Source organism: Heloderma suspectum, chromosome 11, assembly GCF_057233095.1.
Source record: "Heloderma suspectum isolate Gila_16-S chromosome 11, 16-S_ref, whole genome shotgun sequence".
Classification (NCBI taxonomy): Eukaryota; Metazoa; Chordata; class Lepidosauria; order Squamata; family Helodermatidae; genus Heloderma; species Heloderma suspectum.
The window spans coordinates 34902252-34924710 of NC_139468.1; the positions used below are offsets into that span (position 1 = coordinate 34902252).

The 22459-nt window shown below is 45.7% G+C and overlaps 1 long non-coding RNA gene across 1 annotated transcript; it reads right to left on the reverse strand.

Moving 5' to 3' along the window:
• Window positions 1–2621: 2621 nt before the first annotated feature.
• LOC146337244 (uncharacterized) lies at window positions 2622–20990 on the reverse strand. Its single transcript, XR_014785260.1, has 4 exons — window positions 20607–20990; window positions 17846–17912; window positions 7813–7912; window positions 2622–3646 (listed from the first exon to the last, which is right to left on the reverse strand). It is a non-coding gene; the product is annotated as an uncharacterized LOC146337244 (long non-coding RNA).
• Window positions 20991–22459: the final 1469 nt, after the last annotated feature.

Here is a 22459-nt window from a genome sequence, read left to right on the forward strand (position 1 = left end):
GTAGTCTACGTAATCTTTACGTAGACTACAGCGACCAAATAAGGAACGTGAATGGCGGCTCCCTATGGGGGCCGCCATTATCCGTACGCGCTTTTTTTTTTTTTAAAGTCACCCGTGATAGGCTACGTGATGATTTACGTAGCCTATCACGGCTGACTTTGCAAATCTAGCCGTGATAGGCTACGTTAATCGTCACGTAGCCTATCACGGGGGTGTTTTTTTTTTCCTTTTATTGGAATGGTGGCGGTGGCAGCCGGTTGAAAGACCGGCTGCTGCTCCCGCCCCGGACGAAGACCCGACGAACCGCCGGCCGGACCCGCCGCCGGGAGGGACATTCGCGAAAGGTAAGTCCCGTCCCGGGGGGGTGCGGCGGGCGGGGGGGAGGAATTTCGCTCGGCCCCCCGAAATTTCAGGGAGAAATTCTCCGCCATCCCTACTTAAACCACACATGCACAAACATGCACGCGCACACGCACACACACACACATATATATATATATGTATGTACGTATGTATGTATATACACACACACACACATATGTGTCTATATACACATATATATTCTCTAACATGAAATTAGGGAGATTAGTTTGGACACCTATTCGGACACCAAAGATCACAAACAGCTTCCCCAGTAGGAACGGAGGTGTTCACATTTTAATGCAAGCTGGTCTTTTTAATATGAACTAACTTAATTTTGCATTTTTGAACCAATGCACCAACCTTCCACAATTTGGTGCCCTTGAGATATTTTAGACTTCAGCTCTCATCACCCCAGCTAGCATAGCCAATGATGAGAAATGCTGGGAGTTGCAGTCCAAAATATCTGGAGGGCACCAGGTTGGGGAAGGGTGTACTACACACATCAAAACTCAGTAATCCTTTGAAATTTGCACTCAAAAGATGTGTACCAAAATATATATATTAGAGAAAAGCACACCCCAAAGTGTGCAGATTCATTCATCCCTACTCCCCAGAACTATTAGACACTGCTGACGGTTCTACTCCACCTCCTGTAGGATTTATCCAAAGCCATGGTGGAGCTTTTTTCCCAAGCTAGTCCAGGACAAACTGTGTAAAGCTCACCCATCTCTACTTGTGTGTGTGAATGAGCTGTCACAGATCTAGCACTATAACTAGAACTTTCATATCACCTTACTCAAAAATGCTTTTCAACAGAGGCAGGTTATGATAAGAGTTCAAGTGATATACATACATGTGTGAACCAGGTGCTTGTCAATCATGTAGTTTCTAATGAATATAAATGAATCAGCACGCAGGACTGGTGACCAGGATAGGAATTGTTGGGCACCTGAGGTCCCACACCCCAGCAGGGACCGACTGATAGAGCCTCCTGGATTTGCTCCTCCTCTTCATCATTGCAAGCTGCTTGTTCACCTGGCTCTCACTCAGGCCCAGACAACAGAGGTGGTGAGAAGAAGGAGCAGGAGATGCCATTGCCTGTCTGCTTCCTGGCTCTCTGCCTGACAAGCAAGGGTTAATAATGATGATAAAAGTGATGAAGAGCAAGAGCAACTGGAGAAAATGGTGATGAGGAGGGAGGCTCACTGCAGGAGGGGACCCACTGAAGGTGTCTTGCCCAAGGGCTCTCAAGAACCTTCAGCTGCCACTGTCAATAGGTACAGTTGTCTTCAGATTATCTATAATGTTGACTTCATGGGCCTTTCAAATGCTGACTTTTAGCACATGCCGTGGGTAGTATACAATGTTAGTCCTATATAGAGTAGGGCTGCATGAGCCCTCCACTGTCCGGTCTGAGCGGGAGGTCTGCGGAGGGGCAATTCAGGCCACTCAGGGCCCCACAGAACCCTTCAGAGCCCAGCCACATCCGCCAGAGTTGGTAGAGCGGCTCTTTGGCTCCCTATAAGGTGTGATATGCTAATGGCAGCTGCCATTACCCTATTGCGGGAAAAATACAGCCATAAATGGTGTATTGTATGCCATTTGAGGCCATAAAAGCACTGACTTTGACCTAAATTGCAGCTGCATTTAGATCAAAGCAAGTGCTTTATGGCTGCGAGTGGCATACAATACGCCATTTATGGCTGTAACTTTCCTGCGATAGGGTAATGGCAGCCGCCATTAGCATATCACACCTTATAGGGAGCCAGAAAGCTGGGAACTCCTCCAGACCTGGAGATAAGCACATCTGCTCTGCCACAGACTCCAGAGGTTGGATTCTTTGGACTCCGACCTCATTTGAGTCCACGGCAGAATTCTCCAGCATCCCTAATGTAGAGTAAATGCTTTGAAACGAATGGCACACGTTAGTCATGACTAACTTAGGTATCATTCATTTCAGTGGGTCTGCTCTACCTAGGACCGACATTGGATACTACCCAACGTTTCCTTCACATTATTATACGATATATGCACTCTTGTATTTGTTGTTTTTATCAAACTTCTGCAATGTCATATGTCTCACTCTGCCCTTTTTTGAGCCTTGAAACCACAGCTGGTTAAAAGATTTAACAGGCAAAATGCAGCCACACCTTTTGTTCCAAGAAACTGCATTTTTAGGAGTCTTAAATTATCTGGAACAGATAGGTTTACAAAGACCTGTGGGGATGCCATCACATTTTCCTGTTTTCTTTCTTTTTCACTTCACTCCTTCCTAATGATATGATAAGCATCACTGGGCTAACCATGTCTTTCAACATAGCATTTAAAAATAATAGTGCTAATCTAAAAGACATAGGTAGGATGCTGAGTCCAGTCCCCCCCCACACACACACACTATGACATTCATCCCCCTTTTTTGTTTCTTCTTTTGTTTCTTTGCACCCCCTCTCACCACCCCCATCAGTTAAGTGGAAGATTTGTTCATTCATCATGAGAATGCAGCAGCCCAATCTGAACACAAGATCCAGCAGAGGAAGAAATACTATAAGAAAGAAAGAATGTTTTGGGGTTTATTGGCAGAAGAAATAACAATTAGCTTTCAGGGAGGAGGAAGGCTCATACAAGAATAAAAATATATTGGGACCTCTCTCTCTCTCTCTGTTCTATACATACATATATTGCACATTTTTAATTTTCAGAATGTGCAGATTAATGGAGAAACATGTGGAACAGACTGCTGGGCAAACACATGCAGAAGTGACATAGATCAGAAATAGACTGAACTGCCCACCCTTGGGCAGTTGAACTTCTCCAATTTCCCCCTCAAGATTGTTTCACCTCGATCCTGAACATATGCACTTTTTTTTTCTTCAGTGGAAAAGTGTGCACTTTTCAAAACCATGCATCCAAATGCGTACTCCCTCCACCCCCTTGACTAAAGCATGGAAATGTTTGGGGTTTTTTTTAACACATTTTAAAATGCTTTTTTTTTTTTTAACACTCCTGTTCACATTCGAAGTTGTGAACACAAACAGGGCAAGTTCTGCTGATTAGCAAACTGAAACAAAATTCTTGTACATTCCTCCATCTACCTCAGCTGCATTGCTTTCAATGGAACACACACCCCTCTCCCTACCCTGAAGCAACTTGCCACACACAAATATCTTCTTACAGTGCTTGTAGAACTGGATGAGGGTGATTCATATAGATGTAATGCACACATCACTATCAATCCAAACATCTTTTCATTCTGGCGTTTAATTGTAAAGCCCTCTTCCTGGACCTGAAAGGGTTAAAGTACCCTTACTCAGAGAACAATTCATCGTGGTGCTAAATGCAATGACAAATAACCATTATTCTTTCCAAGTGCACAGATAATCGGGACAGCTTAAACATTTTCGCTAGTATAAGTGAAACCATTAATCCTCTTGGATTTCACGATAAGTGGTGACTGCAAAATAATGACTGTGTCATTGCAAGCAAGGAAAAAATGTTAACAATTAAAACAAGTTAGCCATTATCTTTCTGAGTCCCGAATCGCTTTCACATTTCATTAGCAATATTGTAAGTGATATGTACCTTATTAAATAGCTCTTATTATCTGAGAAACCTAATTAGTCAAAATCTCCCAGTCACCAGTTTAATTTTACGGAGGCTTTAAAATACCCAGGCCTGGGGTAATGTTATATGATGTGAGTTGTTGAGTTTTTGTTCTGTAAGGAGACCTGGGGCGGGGGATGGGTGTGAGCCATGAAGTCATCTGTATTTGTCAACCGTCCCCTCTCCCCCAACTCATGCCACTCTACTCTTTCAGCACACATGCACACACACACACACATCAATGTGATTTACAGAGCAGAGATGGATGAGAAATTTGTTGGGTTCAGATTTTAATGCGAGATCACCCAATTCACACTTCCCACAACCAAATATGGACCTGAGCACAATTTGCAGTTGGACATCCATACATTTCTGAGCTTGCAATGTCTTTTGCAAAACAAACAATCAAGCAAAAAATATGTTAGATGACATGTGCAAAGAAACATGCTTTCATTTCTAAAGTGGGCACAAACATGCTTTAGACAATGGGTGCATACACACAAGAATGCATACATTTGAAAAATGCGTACAAAAGCATGTACAAATTTATGTGCAAAAAAAGAAAAGAAAAGCTGGGGCTGACTTAGATTGGTGGTTGAAAAACAAGAACCTCAAAGAGATCAAGCTTGACAGATCCACCTGGCTCTATTAAAGAGTACAAGAGGACACAGGTCCCTGCCCCAAGGGTCTTACATTCTTAAATTTGACACAGGCCATACAAGAGGAAGAGAAGAGGTCAGGAGTCAACAAGGGAAAAATGAGCAGTTAATTCAGCTATGATTTCATAGGCTTAGTTGCATATATTTTTGGAAGCATGTCATTTGGGGTTGTCCATCACAGGGAAATCTGCCCCTTTTAGGGCTCAACGGATCCCTGTGATGGACTTGGCTCGGCCTGCATCAGAGAGCCGGGCCACAGTAAAGTTCCCCAAACCCAGGAACTTTACTGAGGGTTTTCCTTTTTTCCTTTTCTTTTTTTGCACAAAATGGCAGCAGAAAGCAGTGCAGGACTCTCCGTTGCCACCTGCCGCCATTTTGCAAAAAAACCCCTCTGCTGCTGTCTGTAACTGGCTCCTTCTCCCCCTCCTGGGTCCCAGGAAGGGGAGAAAGCACCAGTTGCACACAGTATCAGAGCCACTTCTGCAAGTCTTTCATTCTCTCTTCCGACTCCAGGAGAATGGAAGACTTGCACACATAGTGATCCCGCTGTGCTCAAAGGAAGAGGGGGGACCTCTGCTTCCTGGTCATTCTCCTCCTATTCTGCTGCTGCCACTGTGGTAGCAAGGATGGGAAGATGAGAGGGGAGTACTGCTCCCCTCTCATCCTCCTGTCTCTGCTACTGTGGTGATAGTGACAGCAGTATGGCAGCAAGGGCAGGATGCATGAGAGGATCCCCTCTCACTCCTGCCCTTGCACCCATGCCACTAGAAAATCTGCCAGCTGGCCCAACTCAGCAAGGGCTGAGTTGAGCCAACTGAGAGATGTCGGACCAGAGTCCAGGGGTGAGGGATCGAGCCAGCACTAGGGATGTACAGATTCCCCACTGTCCATTCCTGTGGGGAATCTGCGGGGGTGGGGAGGCAATCCGTTCCTCCTGCCTGGAATCCTTGCAGAGCAGCTCTGCTCCACGAGGATTCCACAGAGCCGAGGGCCGCCGCTTACCTGCAACCGGAGCTAGGGATGTCAGGGAATTTCACCATGAATCTCAGGGAGGCTGAATGCCAGCGCATTCAGCACCCCGAAATTGGTGGCGAAATGGTCTGCCCCCCCACCCCCCCGGGACGGGACTTACCTTGGGCGAATCCTCCTGGTGGCGGCGGCAGTGGTTCAGCGGCGGCTGCCGCCATTTCCAGTAAAAAAAAAAAAAGTGATAGGCTACATAAAGATTTACGTAGCCTATCATGGCTAGATTTTTAAAAAACACCATGATAGGCTACGTAAATGTTTATGTAACCTATCATGGCTGAGTAAAAACAAAAAACAAAAAACCGTGCATATGCAAATGGCGGCGCCCATAGGCGCCGCCATTTGCGTTCCTTATTTTGGCACATCTAGTCTACGTAAACATTTACGTAGACTACAGCGAAAGTAAGGGGAACGCAAATAGCGTAGCGTCTACGCTATTTGCGTACCCCTTATTTTCGCCATAGTCTACGTAAATGTTTACGTAGAATAGACGTGCCAAAATAAGGAACGCAAATGGTGGTGCCCATGGGCGCCACCATTTGCATACACGCGGTTTGGTTTTGTTTTTTTTACTCAGCCGTGATAGGCTACGTAAACATTTACGTAGCCTATCACGGCTGACTGCAGGGACGCAAATGGCGGCGGCTATGGCCGCTGCCCTTTGCGGCCCGGCCGGCCAGGATTCAGGGGTGGAGGGACGGAGCGCCTCCCCCCCAGCCAGAATTTCGGGGGGGGAGGGACGGAGTGCCTCCCCCCCACCGCGAATCAAATTTCATTAAAGGTAAGTGACTTTTGTACATCCCTAACTGGAGCCCTTCACCTCCGCACTGATCGCCATTTTTTTTTTAAAAGGTGATCAGCAGGATGTTCCCATAGACTTATATGCACAATGGAACCGTGAATCTTGCTTATAAGTCTATGTGTCCATAGGGTGATACGCAAGATTCACGGCTTTATTGTGTGTATAAATCTATGGGGACATCCTGCAGATCCCCTTTTTTTTAAAAAAAAAATTGGCGATCGGCGTGGAGGCAGCCGTGCTGTCCTGCGTGGAATCCTCCAGGAGAGAAAGTAAGTGGCGCCGATCTGCCACAGATTCCTGAGGCCGAATTCCAAAGAATCCAGCCGCATTTGAATCTGCCGCGGATTTCTCTAACATCCCTAGCTGGCACAGCTTGTCGAGCTCCACCCCACAAACACTTTCCTCCGACACCCCTAATGTGGATCGGAGTGAATTTGAAAGACATTCCCTCCCCAATCCTCCATGACACATGAAGAAATTATCAAGAATTTCTGCTGATCGCCAAAGATGAAGACAATGGCACTGCCACTTTTTCCACTTTGAATCTTCTTACACTCAACTCTGAACCTTCCCATTAATAGAACTGATAAACTGGACACCCGAGGCAGTGCTGTGACTAGAAGCCTGGACAAGAGTGGCTCGTATTTCACTCGACAGCAATGTCAGACATCACTGCCTCAAATCCTGTAGGCGTTACCCTCTAAACCATTGGGAAAAACAGTCCAAAGCACTGCATATCTGCAGCGATAGAGTAGAATAGGAAGTCCAATTGGCCGAGTGAGGAGCAATATATGGAGGGCCCATAGCTCAGTGTGATAGAGCACATGCTTTGCATGCAGAAGGTCCCGGGTTTGATCCCTGGCTTCTCCAGGTAGGACAAGGAAAGAATCCTGATTGAAACCCTGGAGAGCCGCTGCCAGTCAGTGTCGACAATACTGGCCTGGACGGACCAAGCGTCTGACTCAGTATAAGGCAGCTTCCTGCATTCCTAATTCCATATTCTGCAGTACAGCTCTGGTCACTGTGCCTAAAAAGGTTATTGTAGCATTGGTAAAACAGAGTGCAGAAAAGATCAAAACGATCAACGGGCTGGAGCATCACCCCTATAAGGAAAGGTTACAACATCTGTGACTGTTAAGCTCAGAAAAAAAGGCATGTAAAAGGAGACATGATAGAGATTCACAAGTTATGCATGGTGTTGAGAAAGTATATAGGGAGACATTTTTTTCTCATAATACTAGAACTAGGGATGGCGGAGAATTTCTCCACAAATCTTCGGGAGGCCAAATGCCAACACATTCGGCCCCCTGAAATTGTTGGGGAAATTTTCCGCCCCCCTGACCCCCCCGGGATGGGACTTACCTCTCTCGAACGTCCCTCTCGGCGGCAGGTCCCGGCGGCGTTTCGGCGGCGGCGGGGGCGGCGGCCAGTCTTCCAACTGGCTGCCGCCGCCGCCATTTCCCTGTAAAGTAAAAAACAAAAACAAAAAACGTGATAGGCTACGTAGGCTATACGTAGGCGCATGCACTGCAATGGAGAGAACAGCTCTGATAGCGTCCAATAATAGTCTTCAGACACAGGTAGGAAGAAAGCCAGACTATGAAGCACATGGTCTTCGATGTCTATATACTAATGCCCAGAGTATGGGAAACAAACAGAACGAACTTGAACTCTTAATACAGGAGGGAAATTATGACTTGATAGGTATAACTGAGACTTGGTGGGATGACTCTCATGACTGGAATACAGCAATTGAAGGATATAACTTGTTCAAAAAGAACAGGAGGAACAGAAAGGGAGGCGGGGTTGCACTGTATGTGAAAAATACATATCTCTGCACAGAAATACAGGAGGAGGAGCTTGGTAGCCCCATCGAGAGCATCTGGGTTGAAATAAATGGAGCAAAGAATAAAAGGAACCTGGTGGTCGGAGTCTACTACCGGCCACCCAATCAAGGAGAAGACAAGGATGAAACTTTTGAAAAGCAAATAGCCAATGTTTTAAGGAAGCATGATGTAGTAGTAATGGGGGACTTCAATTTCCCCGATATTTGTTGGGAGACAAATTCTGCAAAACATGGCCCCTCCAGGAAATTCCTGACTTGTGTGGCGGATAACTTCCTCCTACAGAAAGTAGAGGAAGGAACTAGAGGATCGGCTATCCTTGACTTGATCCTAACCAACAGAGATGACTTAGTGGATAAAGTAGCAGTTACAGGAACTCTGGGGGAAAGCGACCATGTTGTACTTGAGTTCTTGGTTCTAAGGGAAGCAAAAGCCGAGTGTACTCAAACGCGTACCCAGGATTTTAGGAAAGCTGATTTTAATAAACTCAGAACAATGATCAGTAAGGTCCCATGGCAAGCAATGCTAGCGAGAAAAGGAGTCCAAGATGGGTGGGAACTTTTAAAAAAGGAAATTCTCAAGGCACAATCACAAACAATTCCAACAAGAAGAAAAGGTGGAAGACAACAGAAGAAGCCAATGTGGCTTCACAAAAAGCTTAGGGATGACCTGAAAACAAAAAAGGACACATATAGGAAGTGGAAAGAAGGCCAAGTAACAAAGGAAGAGTACAGGCAGGTAGCACAGAATTGCAGGGATGGCGTCAGGAAGGCTAAAGCGGAGAATGAGGTGAGGTTAGCGAGGGATGCTAAAAACAACAAAAAGGCTTTCTTCAGCTACGTGCATAGTAAAAGGCAGAGGAAAGAAATGGTTGTTCAGCTATTAAATAAGGATGGCAAAATGATAACAGAGGACAAAGAAAAGGCAGAGGTGCTCAATTCCTACTTTGGCTCAGTCTTCTCCCAAAAGAGGGTCTATGACCCCCCTGGCAAAGGCGAAGTACAGGCTGAAGGGGCAGGATTGCAGCTTGAGATCGACAGGCATATGGTCAAGGAACACCTCATTACTTTGAATGAGTTCAAATCTCCAGGGCCAGATGAACTGCATCCTAGAGTCATAAAGGAACTGGCAGAAGAACTCTCAGAACCGCTGTCTATTCTCTTTGAGAAATCATGGAGGACCGGGGAAGTGCCAGATGACTGGAGGAGGGCTAACGTTGTCCCTATCTTCAAAAAGGGTAAAAAGGAGGAACCTGGGAACTACAGACCAGTCAGTCTGACATCAATCCTTGGGAAAATTCTGGAGCAGATCATAAAGCAATCCATCTGGAAGCACCTTGACAACAATGCCGTGATTACTCGAAGCCAACATGGATTTGTCAAAAACAAGTCCTGCCAGACAAATCTGATCTCATTTTTTGATCAAGTCACCTCCCTTGTAGACCGTGGGAATGCTGTAGACATCATATACCTCGACTTCAGCAAAGCTTTCGACAAAGTGCCCCATGATATCCTGATGAGCAAACTAGCTCGAAGTGGGCTAGATGAAACAACGATCCGGTGGATCCACAGTTGGCTACAGAATCGGACTCAAAGAGTGCTTATCAATGGGACCTTCTCAAGCTGGGGAGAGGTAACGAGTGGGGTACCGCAGGGCTCAGTCCTGGGCCCAGTGCTCTTCAATATTTTTATTAATGACTTGGAGGAGGAGGTGCAGGGAATGCTGATCAAATTTGCAGATGACACAAAATTGGGAGGGATAGCTAATACTTTGGAAGACAGAAACAAAATTCAAAGTGATCTGGATAGACTGGAGTGCTGGGCAGAAAACAACAGAATGGCATTTAATAGGGACAAATGCCAAGTTCTGCACCTAGGAAAAAGAAACCAAATGCACAGTTACAAGATGGGGGATACGTGGCTCAACCACACTACGAGCGAGAAGGATCTTGGAATTGTCGTCGATCACAAGCTGAATATGAGCCAACAATGTGATGTGGCTGCAAAAAAGGCAAATGCTATTTTGGGCTGCATTCATAGAAGCATCGCTTCCAAATCCCGGGAAGTACTAGTTCCCCTCTACTCAGCACTGGTTAGGCCTCATCTGGAGTACTGTGTCCAGTTCTGGGCACCACACTTTAAGAAGGATGCAGACAAACTGGAGAGGGTTCAAAGGAGGGCAACAAAGATGATCAGGGGACTGGAAACAAAGCCCTATAAAGAGAGACTGAAAGAACTGGGCATGTTTAGCCTTGAGAAGAGAAGACTGAGGGGAGATATGATAGCACTCTTCAAGTACTTGAAAGGTTGTCACAGAGAAGAAGGCCAGGATCTCTTCTCGATCATCCCAGAGTGCAGGACACGGAATAATGGGCTCAAGTTACAGGAAGCCAGATTCCGACTGAACATCAGGAAAAACTTCCTGAGTGTCAGAGCAATACGGCAATGGAACCAATTACCTGGGGAGGTGGTGGGCTCTCCCACACTGGAGGCCTTCAAGACGAGGCTGGACAGCCATTTGTCAGGGATGCTCTGACTTGGGTTCCTGCATTGAGCGGGGGGTTGGACTCGATGGCCTTGTAGGCCCCTTCCAACCCTACTATACTATTCTATGATTCTACGTAAAGATTTATGTAGCCTATCACGGCGAGATTTTCAAAGTCAGCTGTGATAAGCTACGTAAATCATTACGTAGCCTATCACGGCTGACTTTGAAAAAAAAAAAAGCACATACGCAAATGTGCTTTTTACGCAGATGGTCAATATCGAAATCAGATTGATTATGTCCTTTGCAGCCAACGATGGAGAAGCTCCATACAGTCAATAAAAACAAGACCTGGAGCTGACTGTGGCTCAGATCATGAGCTGCTTCTTGCAAAATTTCGGCTTAAATTGAAGAACGTCGGGAAAACCACTAAACCGTTCAGGTATGACCTCAATCATATCCCTGATGAATATACAGTGGAGGTGAGGAATAGATTTCAGGGATTAGACCTGATAGACAGAGTGCCTGAGGAACTATGGACGGAGGTCCGTAACATTGTTCAGGAGGCAGCAACGAAATCCATCCCAAAGAAAAAGAAATGCAAGAAAGCCAAGTGGCTGTCTGATGAGGCTTTACAAGTAGCTGAGGAAAGAAGGGAAGCGAAAAGCAAGGGAGAAAGGGGAAGATATACCCAACTGAATGCAGAGTTCCAGAGAATAGCAAGGAGAGACAAGAAGGCCTTCTTAAATGAACAATGCAAAGAAATCGAGGTAAACAACAGAATGGGAAAGACTAGAGATCTCTTCAAGAAAATCGGAGATCTCAAGGGAACGTTTTGTGCAAAGACGGGCATGATAAAGGACAAAGAAGGCAGGGACCTAACAGAAGCAGATGAGATTAAGAAGAGGTGGCAAGAATACACAGAAGAACTATACAGGAAAGATCTGAATGTTCCTGATAGCCATGATAGTGCGGTCACTGAACTTGAGCCGGACATCCTCAAGAGTGAAGTCAAGTGGGCCTTAGGAAGCATTAGTAACAACAAAGCTAGCGGAGATGACAGTATTCCAGCCGAGCTATTTAAAATCCTAAAAGATGATGCTGTTAAAGTGCTGCATTCAATATGCCAACAAATCTGGAACACTCAACAGTGGCTACAAGACTGGAAAAGGTCAGTTTACATTCCAATTCCAAAGAAGGGCAACGCCAAAGAGTGTTCAAACTACCGCACAATTGCGCTCATTTCACATGCCAGCAAGGTGATGCTCAAAATCCTACAAGCTAGGCTTCAGCAGTATGTGAACCGAGAACTACCGGAAGTACAAGCTGGGTTTCGAAGAGGCAGAGGAACTAGAGATCAAATCGCCAACATTCGCTGCATCATGGAGAAAGCAAGAGAATTCCAGAAAAACGTCTATTTCTGCTTCATTGACTACGCTAAAGCCTTTGATTGTGTGGATCACAACAAACTGTGGCAAATTCTTAAAGTGATGGGAGTACCAGACCCCCTTACCTGTCTCCTGAGAAACCTGTACGAGGGTCAAGAAGCAACAGTAAGAACCAGACATGGAACAACCGATTGGTTCAAAATTGGGAAAGGAGTACGACAAGGCTGCATATTGTCACCCTGCTTATTTAACTTATATGCAGAGTACATCATGAGAAATGCCGGGTTGGATGAATCAGAGGTCGGAATTAAGATTGCCGGGAGAATTATCAACAACCTCCGATATGCAGACGATACCACCCTAATGGCAGAAAGCGAAGAGGATCTCAAGAGCCTCTTGTTGAGGGTGAAAGAGGAGAGTGCAAAAGCTGGTTTGAAACTCAACATTAAAAAAACGAAGATCATGGCATCTGGCCCCATCACTTCCTGGCATATAGAAGGGGAAGAAATGGAAGCCGTGACAGATTTTACTTTCTTGGGTTCCAAGATCACCGCAGACGGTGACTGTAGCCATGAAATTAAAAGACTCTTGCTCCTTGGGAGGAAAGCTATGGCCAACCTAGACAGCATAGTAAGAAGCAGAGACATCACCTTGCCGACAAAGGTCCGTCTAATCAAAGCTATGGTTTTCCCAGTAGTAATGTATGGCTGTGAGATCTGGACTATAAGGAAGGCTGAGCGCCGAAGAATTGATGCTTTCGAACTGTGGTGCTGGAGAAGACTCTTACGAGTCCCCTGGGCTGCAAGGAGGTCAAATCAGTCCATCCTAAAGGAAATCAACCCTGAGTGCTCATTGGAAGGACAGATAATGAAGCTGAAGCTCCAATATTTTGGCCACCTAATGCGAAGAGAAAACTCCCTGGAAAAGACCCTGATGCTGGGAAAGACTGAAGGCAAAAGGAGAAGGGGACGGCAGAGGATGAGATGGCTAGATAGCATCACGGATGCAATGAATATGAACTTGAGCACGCTCTGGGAGAGAGCGCAGGACAGGAAGGCCTGGCGTGCTATGGTCCATGGGGTCACGAAGAGTCGGACACGACTGAACGACTGAACAACAACAACAACTGCGAAAACAAGGCCATTTATTTGCGGCCATTTGCATACATGCTTTTTTTTTTTCAAAGTCAGCTGTGATAGGCTACGTAAAGATTTACGTAGCCTATCATGGCTGACTTTGAAAATCTAGCCGTGATAGGCTATGTAAATCGTTACGTAGCCTATCAAGTTTTTTTTTTTCAATTTACTTTTTTATTTCGCTGTCGGGGAGACGGGGCGCTCCTCCCCGGCCTGAATTTCAACGGCAAGGGATGGGGCTGGGAGGGGCGGGGTGCCTCCCCCCCGCCAAGAACTTCGGGGGGAGAAACGGAGCGCCTCCCCCCTACCACAAAGCAAGCTGCAGGACCAGATAAGGGACTTTTGTCCATCCTTAACTAAAACCCAATGGGGTCCTCCCATGAAGCTGATTGGTGGGAGATTCAAGACAGGTAAAAGGAAGGACTTCTTCACACAGTGCGTAGTTAAACTATGGAATTTGCTACCACAAAATGCTGCGATGGCCTTCAATCTGGATGAATTTAAAAGGGATTTGACAAATTCATGGAGGAGAAGGCTATCAGTGATGATGGCTATATGCTACCTCCAGTATCAGAGGAAGTATGCCTCTGTACTAGGGATGTTGGATGAATCCATTTAGGGGTGGGGGGACTTCGGTGAGCTTTGCCAGCTTGACCCTCACACCCCTGGACTCTATTCTTATATCACCAGCTGGCTGGACTCAGCCCTAACTGAGAGGGGCCTGCTGGCAGATTTCCAGTGGTGCCCCTCTCGTGTGTCCTTCTGCCCTCACTGTTGTGCCGTCACTGCTGCAGTGGCAGCTATTGCTATTGTGCTCATGTCCTACTTGTAGGTTTCCCACAGGCAGCTGGCTGGCCACTATGTGGATGGAATGGTGGACTAGATGGACCCTTGGTCTGATCCAGCAGGGCTCTTCTTATGCTTTCAGTCCCTGACCCGCCTGTCAAGGTTGGATCTGAGCCCATAGAGACCCAAAGCAGCTCTGATTCTGAGGAGGAGATACAATCTGTGGGAGAAGCACTTGCTCAGTTTTCAGAGGTGCAGTTGGAGGAAGAGCCCACCCTGCTCACATTCCTGGGAGCGACAGTGACCCTGGCATGGAAAGGGAGGGACAGCTTGAGCTTTTAGATGCTAGGCACTGGTGCAGGCACAAGCGAGAGGTTGCAGGAGCCGAGCTGAGGTGCTCAGCCCGATTGGCTCGACGTCAACAGCTGCGCCCTGAGGCCCCACAGGAGCGGGGGAGACTTTCCCCTCCTACTCCTTAAGTTCAAAGAGTTGCTGTGTTTTTCTCCAAATGGAGACCAACTGACCTCCTAACTCGTAGAAACCCCTGGTAGGCTGCTCCTTTGTATTTCCTCCGAGTCTCAGGCAATTAGCATGTGTAAGCTTCATTAGGTGGAATGGAAATAAAACCTTGGAAAGGAGCCCTTTTGTCTGAGTGTTGATTCTGGCTGAGGATTCAGAAGGCAGCAGGGGCATTCCTGACACTGCCATGTTGAGCAGCAAGATCTGAAAGTTCAGTCTACTTGCATTTGCTTGAATGTGAGTAGAACTTTCACTGTGATTGGGGACCCTGTTTGATCAGGATCCTAGATCACAGAGTTTGACTTCCATTCAAGCACATTCCAATAGAACACCCCTTCAGACCACAATGCAGGGAGGTTCAGGGCTGACAGGACAGGGGCTGGCACATACTGTGGTATTGAAAGCTGGGTAGGGATATATCATAATTTGATTTTGACATGGAAAACATGGGACCATGCCCCGTTCGCAGCCCTAAATGCGACTGCGAGCATGTGTTTGCCGAAAATGTTCGCAAATGGTTAGACACGTGCTTGGGTTTGATTCGTGCAAATTTTCCAGTTCAATTTTGCACAAATTTCCTAATGTGTGTAAATCTCCCCCTGCAAACTGAAAGCTCCACTTTAGTCTATGGAGGAAAGTTGTGTAAATATGGGGAAATTTGCACAAATTTTGTATGTGATCGCTGCTTGATTTGCAGAATTCTCCCCTTCTCGCAGAGCGAGTAGTGAACGCAAACCCGAACAGGAATTGGGCACAAGACAAGTGGCGAGATGATGTTTGGAGAATCCTAGTGATCTCAAACTCTGCTCTTTCACCCATCCTTCGGGCAGGGGCAGCCTGTTCAGGCCCCTACACAGTTTAAGTCCTCACATGTTCAGGCAAATGCCTGAACAGGACTATCATTGATATTCTGGATCACATGGAGGCTTATGTACATACAGCTTTATGCACATGGGCCCATTACCGCTAGATCAGAGTGCAGAACCTTTGGTTCAGAAGCAAATCTGGCCCTCATGGAATCCCAGTCTGACCCTCTGTGGTTCATCACATGCTCATATTCCTCCCCCTGGACTCAGGATATCTGTCATGGGAAAATCCAGTCCTTCCCATGGTGCCCTGGACATGGCTTCCATTTGTGGGTTGAGCCAGAGTTTCGTTCCTGAAATCTGGGAAATCCCCCCAAGCAATTTGTGCAAATTACACGTCTAATTTGTGCAAATGGTGGTCTCAAGTTGGGCAAATTGCAGCAACAATTTGCATAACATGCACAAATTGTGGCGGTAATTTGCGCAAATTGCTTTACACAAACAAAGAAACAAACAAATAAATAAATTTATTTCTAAAAACACCAGAAATCTGCGATCTGGCCTGAGTTGATGCAGATTGAGTCAGTGAACTTCACCCCCCACCCCGATGGATTCCTCTGACATCCCTGCCCTGGACCGACCTGCTTTCCCGCAACCACCAATTGTGGTTTCCCAGGTTTTGTGCAGTTTTTCCCCATTCTAAAAGGTTGAAAGGTCTTTCCTAAGGCTGAGTTCCTGGCAGGAAGAGCTTCAAGCTAAAAATTGCCTGCTTTTCTGGTATTTTTCGTCCCACCCTTTTTGACTTCAGATCTGCCCACCATTGGGCTGGGGGCCCTGAAGTTTTCTCCAAAATGCAATTTGTCCTTCAGACTGATAGAGTTCTTGCACCCCTGCCCTAAATGTTTGCACTATGTACACAGACATGGCTGGATTTTTAATTTCCAAATTGGGCTTAATTTTCTCTGGACTGACCCTTGAGGTAAATGATGGGCATTAATATTGCCACTGTAACAAAAGCTAAGAAATGCACATTCATCTTTTAAACACTGTTAAGGTTTTTGTTTGTTTGTTTGTTCCCAGAATTTGTTTCCTCATATTTGATCATTGGTAATAATGGCAATCATTTGATAATGGTAATAAATTCAAATACTGGAGGGACACTGTAGCTCCAGTGCCTGGACAATCTCATCTGGGAGGAATTCTTTTGCTTGCTTACCAATTTTTTTCCTTAGGATTATGAAAAGGAACCATTTTCTTCCATAAACCAAAGAAGAAGTTGTAGACCTCAATAGGGATGTACGAAAATCACTTACCATTTCACGGATCTGCTTCGCAGTGAGGGGGGAGGCGCTCCGTCCCTCCCCCTGGAATCCTGCCTGGCTGGCTCCGCTCCGCAGGGATTCTGCGGAGCTGCCGGCTGGCTCCGCTGGCAGCCGGACATCCGGCCGCTGGGCAGCAGGGACGCAAATGGCAGTGGCCGTAGCTGCTGCTGTTAGCGTCACTGTACTTAACTGTGATAGGCTATGTAAATATTTATGTAGCCTGTCACGGCAAAGTAAAAAAAAACGCATACACAAATGGTGGCGGCTATGGCGGCTGCCATTTGCGTTCGCTATTTTTCGCCGTTCTAGCCTACGTAAATATTTACGTAGGCTAGAACGGCTAAAAATAGCGAATGCAAATGGCGGCCGCCATAGCCGCCGCCATTTGCGTACGCTGCGCCCAACTGCAGCTGGCCAGGAGACCAGCCACCCCGCCCCCACCACCGCAGCTGCAACTGCCGCCCCTGCCGCCCCCACCGCCACCCCTTCTGCTGCCGCACCTTCCACCACCGCACCTTCTGCCGCTGCCACCGCACCTTCCGCCACCGCCCCTGCCACCCCTGCCACACCTGCTGCCCCACTGCCGCCCCTGCCGCCGCCGCTGCTGCCGCACCTTCCACCGCCACTGCACCTCCCGCCACTATCCCCGCCGCCACACCTGCTGCCCCCACCGCCGCACCTGCCGCCACCGCCGCCAAAGCTGCCGCCGAAGCCGCCTCAGGTAAGTGCCATCCCGGGGGGTTCCGCGGGGCGGGTGGAGGGACAGGAGGCCATTCTGCCACAGATTCTGGGGGGCCGAATGCCACTGCATTCGACCTCACTGGAATCCATGGCAGAATTCTCCGCCATCCCTAGACCTCAATTGATATATTTTCATATATTTTGACTGCCTTGCAGCTTTTACAGAGGTTTTTTTTTTAAATCTCCCCTAAAGTCCTTCATTAATGTGATTCATTAAAGTAAAGAATAATTGTTTTGTAATTGTTCATTTGTCTGTAAGCTGGTCATTAAATTGCTCAGTGTGCTCATTTGGGGAAAAAAATAATAATCATTTCATCCCCGTTTCAGTCCCCCCGCCCCAAATCCACGGAATTGCCTCTGAAATCATACCTGAAAGAGACATTTGAGTGAAATCAGTGGTTCCTCCTCAGGCAAAACTCTGTGAACTTCGTGAACTCTGAAAGAAGTCAAAAGAGTTGTGATGGAACTGGTGAGATTTCTCAGAGCATTTTCACACACCTCTAGGTAGTCATCAGATTCTGTACCATGTGATTTATTTGCAGATGCAGGTCACCAGGGACGTATGGAGTTTGCAAAAATCTGTTCTGTCTTCATTTTGCAGAATGTCAGGAGCCTTTCATTCCATTGTCCACTCACTGACAGAATCAGTTTGTTTGTTTGTTTTCAAATTTCCCAAATTTGGGCAAATTCACAGTTGCACAAATTTTCACTTGCAAAAATGTGCAAATCCCCCTCCATGTGTGCAACCCCCCCCCAAAATGCACACCCATGCTTTAGCCTATGATGGAAATGTGCATTTTTGGCTGGTGTTTCTTTTTATGTATTTTTTTACAACTAAGTTTGTGTAAAATTCTAGGATGTAAAGAAACTGGTCTGCAAGTCCACAAAATCCATGTGTCTTGGGAAAAGCTGGTCTGCTGTGGAATCGGTTGGTCGTATTCATAGAAATCTGAACTCATTTGATTCCATTGTGGATTTCTCTGAATTCCTAAGGTTAACTAATAGCAATTTTTCTCCATGACACCACAAACAGCCTCTCAACGAACACACACACGCACATACACATATACACACACAAACACAAACACAAACACACAAACATGTTATGCTGTAGTGCAGGAAAATTGTAGCCTCCATGTGGAGCATACACACCACTTCCATATTGCAACTACATTGGGTGCCCAAGTTTTGATTTCAAGACTGCTGACTCCTGGGGACAGCCAGAAGTTAAACACAAGGACAGATGGAACCATGATAGAATCTTGGCTGAGGGGGCTCTTCAGGCCTGAGTTCTGATTTGCTGACAGCAAGCTGGAATCCTGCATGACCAGGGTTCCAGGTAGCCTGGATCCCTTTGTGCATACAGCGGTACGCCCCAAAGCTCAATCCCTGCACAAATTCACACAATACGCATGGATGGTGGGGAGAAGGGCTACTCAATGCATGTAACATCAGGGAGGGGCTAGTTGGCATCTCCCTCCACGCATTTTCTCCATTACATAAGGAAACCATCTGAAGGGGTCATAAAATCCTGTGGCTATTGTAACCCTATCGACCCAAACTGGGTCAGGTGGTAGTCTGCATATATGGCATCCCAAACATTTTCACTTGCAACTGTGGATACCATTTTAATACTATTAAAATTATTAATTTTAATATTATGTTAATATTATTTAAGCAAACAATGATCATACCCCCTTACTCCTTCCAATCTGCCTCTCTTAATCCATTCCTTCTTTCACCCACCAGGATGAACGAACAATATAATTTCATTCAATATTAACTGAGCTGAACTTTCTCAGAAGAGAGTTTGATGAATTTTTTGGGGAGAATTTTCTTTTTCACCCCCCTCCCTGCCAAAAGAACTTTTTTATCTAGAATCCCTAGAAATATTCAGCAACACACACACACACACACGAACACAATTTCTCTGTCCTCACAGAGGGTGGAGGTTCTGGGGATGTCATTTTCAGTCAGCCTTATTTATTTCTTTATTTAAAACATTTGTATCCCACCCTATATCATTAAGATCTCAGGGTGGTGTACAGATAAAATCAGTTTAAACAGTATAAATAAATATTTTAAACAGCTAAAAGTGCATTAAACTATTAAACAAGCTAGTACCAATTGGAAATCTAAAACAATAAAACAGTTAAAACAGTGTGCAACTTTAGGGGATTCAATTAGCCCTCAAAGGCTTTGGTGTAAACCCATGCTTTAACTTAGCACCAAAATGAAACCAATATCTGAGCCAATCGGGCCTCCAACAGGAGGGTATTCCACAACCGGGGTGCCACAGGAGAGAAGGCCTATGTAAGAAAACCTCTGTCAGGAATAAGGCACAACAGCAACTTTGCTTCTGTCGATGGTTCTTCCAACCCTTGTCTGCCTTGCAATATCTTTTAGGTTGCGAAGAAAAAGGTTCTCGGCCTCTTTCCCCCTTAAGCCTAGACCTTATTAAATTCAATTTACTTTGGCCTTTCCTAGCCACTGGGGCAGAGTGATATGGAGTCCCACCCCCCCACTTTTTCCTTTTTTTTTTTAAACTTCAGGCTGGAATGGTACTGAATGCTAACAGGGCTTCATAGAAAAAAAGGTGGGGTGCAGCAAAAACAACATATCTAAGACCACAGCTGATGCTCCAGGAAAGACAATTTAAATATAGCTGTTTCTTCAGTAAAATGCTGTGTGTGTGTTGCTTCAAGAAGGGTCAAATCAACTAAAACTCAGAGCCCAGCTCTGCCAACGAGGTCCAGTTTTATCAGGACTTGCCTCTGGTTATTAGTGCTGATACGGCCATCTTGTGACTAAGGAAATGCTACTGTGAAGCCAGGCCTGTCGTGTTCTATATAATCTGCAGGCCTCAGCCTGTGTCTGCAGGTGTTTCTCTGTATTGAAACTCCCTGGGGAATCTTTGCCTTCACAGCCAAAGCTGGCTGAAGTGAAAGTGATTTGATTTGGATCCTATTACCAGCACTTTACCTCTTCTATTTCCGTGATAATAGCAGATTGGAGTCGATTATTGTACCGCGAGGGAAGTTAATGCGTTGTCTAGAAACATTGGTAGAAGTGGCGTAGGGAGAGGAGCATAAATAAAACTTAGAAGGGGAAGGAAGTCCGAGGAGCAAACCTGCATAAATGAGGTGTCTTTCTGGGCTCCAGCTTGCATCTCTCTCTGTGTGTTTTCTGAATGGTTCTGGATTGCTTCCCTTGTTTCTCCTGATTGAATAGAAAATTTTCAACTTGAGTTAACGTCAACATCTCAGCCTCTTGCACTGATCAGCTTCCTTCATCCCTCCACCCCTTTAGCCCCTGTCAGAAAATCCATCCACCCAAACAGAATGGCTATGAGAAGTAAGTTGGCACTCGTTATCTAGCATTGTATTCCCATGTGCCTAAAAAAGTTTGCCAGCCTCATCTAATGTACTTTGGAGCAAGAATGCAAGCACGAATGGAAACCCTAGCTGGGTTTGAAAGAGGCACTTTCTGTCCTCTCACAAAAGGAAAGAAAAACATTGAAACATTTCCAAGAACTCCTGCTAGGTGACAAAGTAGCATTTCTAAGATGCCCTTAGGAGCTCCTTGAGCTGCAATACCAAAACCTTTGTGTTCTCTGCAGTGCAGCTTGAGATCAGAGTGATGCTGGGTTATAAAAACAGGCTGCATCAAACGAGAGCCGGCTAATAGGACCAAACACACGGGTTTGGTTCTGGTTTTCAATGAAGCTGCAGTGTATTTTTTATGACAATGTGAAAAGCAAAATCTTACATCTGACGTTGCACCTTTAATTTAGCAGTGGATTCAAATGAATTGCAGTTTTCAAAAACACACAGCTTCGTGGTAATGCAGTACACTGTGATATATCCATATCTATCACAAAAACTTGAAAGCTGCTGAGTTCAATGAGATTTATTTCTTAAGAATGCAGAGCTAAACTTTTTTTTCCTTTTTTTTTTTTTTTGCTCTGGGTACAAAATATTAGGCTTCGTTTAATTTATCTTGTGCTTTTCAAAGTGCTGCTTTCCAATAGGTGCACTGACCATATGGACTTGCCATTGAATCCTGCTTGAAGTGAAATTTGAGGGAAATGTTGGGGATCCTACAGAGGCAAAACATTTGTAGGAATTTAAAGAGTGAAAAGAATGTCAATGCATCTGGCAAATTGTCCCCAAAATTTCACCGAAAACAAAATGCAGAACAAATTAGGTGGCTGAAACGGTTCTGAGTGGGATACAAAACTCTAGCAGCTGGCCGTATTTGAGTGCCAGAACACCTTTGCAACATATGAACCAGAAATATGAAGACTGTGTGTCCAAGCGTATGTAAAGACACACATGGTTAGATGCATGGGCAGTAGGTCTATCAACAGCTATGGATCTTGAGGCTATATTGTACTTCCAGGTGCAGAAATAGCCTACCTCTGGATACCAGATGATGAGGTTTCCCAAAAGCAGATGGCTACTTAAAAGTATGCATGGACAAAGTCAGTTGCCCTGGGACTGGAGAACAGACTTGTCATCAGCCAGGAGATCTGGGGGTACTGGGAGGCTATATCTTCTGCTTTCTAAGAGTAATGTCAAACCAATATGGAGATAACCTGGCCCATTAATCTGCCAGAGAAGTAGCATTTGAATAGTGTCTGCTTTCCCCCCTCTCTTCCAGAAACAACGTCTGGATTAGTGTTGTTCTGAAAATTTCTTCCACATTTTTTTCACCATTCTCATCCCAATCAATAGAAAAGAAATAGCTTTTGCAAAGAAATTCGAAGGAGAAGAAAATTTCAGAGAAATTATCATGGGTTGAGTTCAGGGTTCTTGTGCTTCCTTACGAGGTGGCTGAGGAGTATATATGAGTGCCCTGTCTTTCATTGTACAATCATCCATCTGGCAGTCTGTAGCTTCCCATACTTCAATTAAAGCCCAGGGGAAGACATCATGAGGTAATTCCTCTCACAGGATTTTTTCAAATCAGGACGCACAGGCA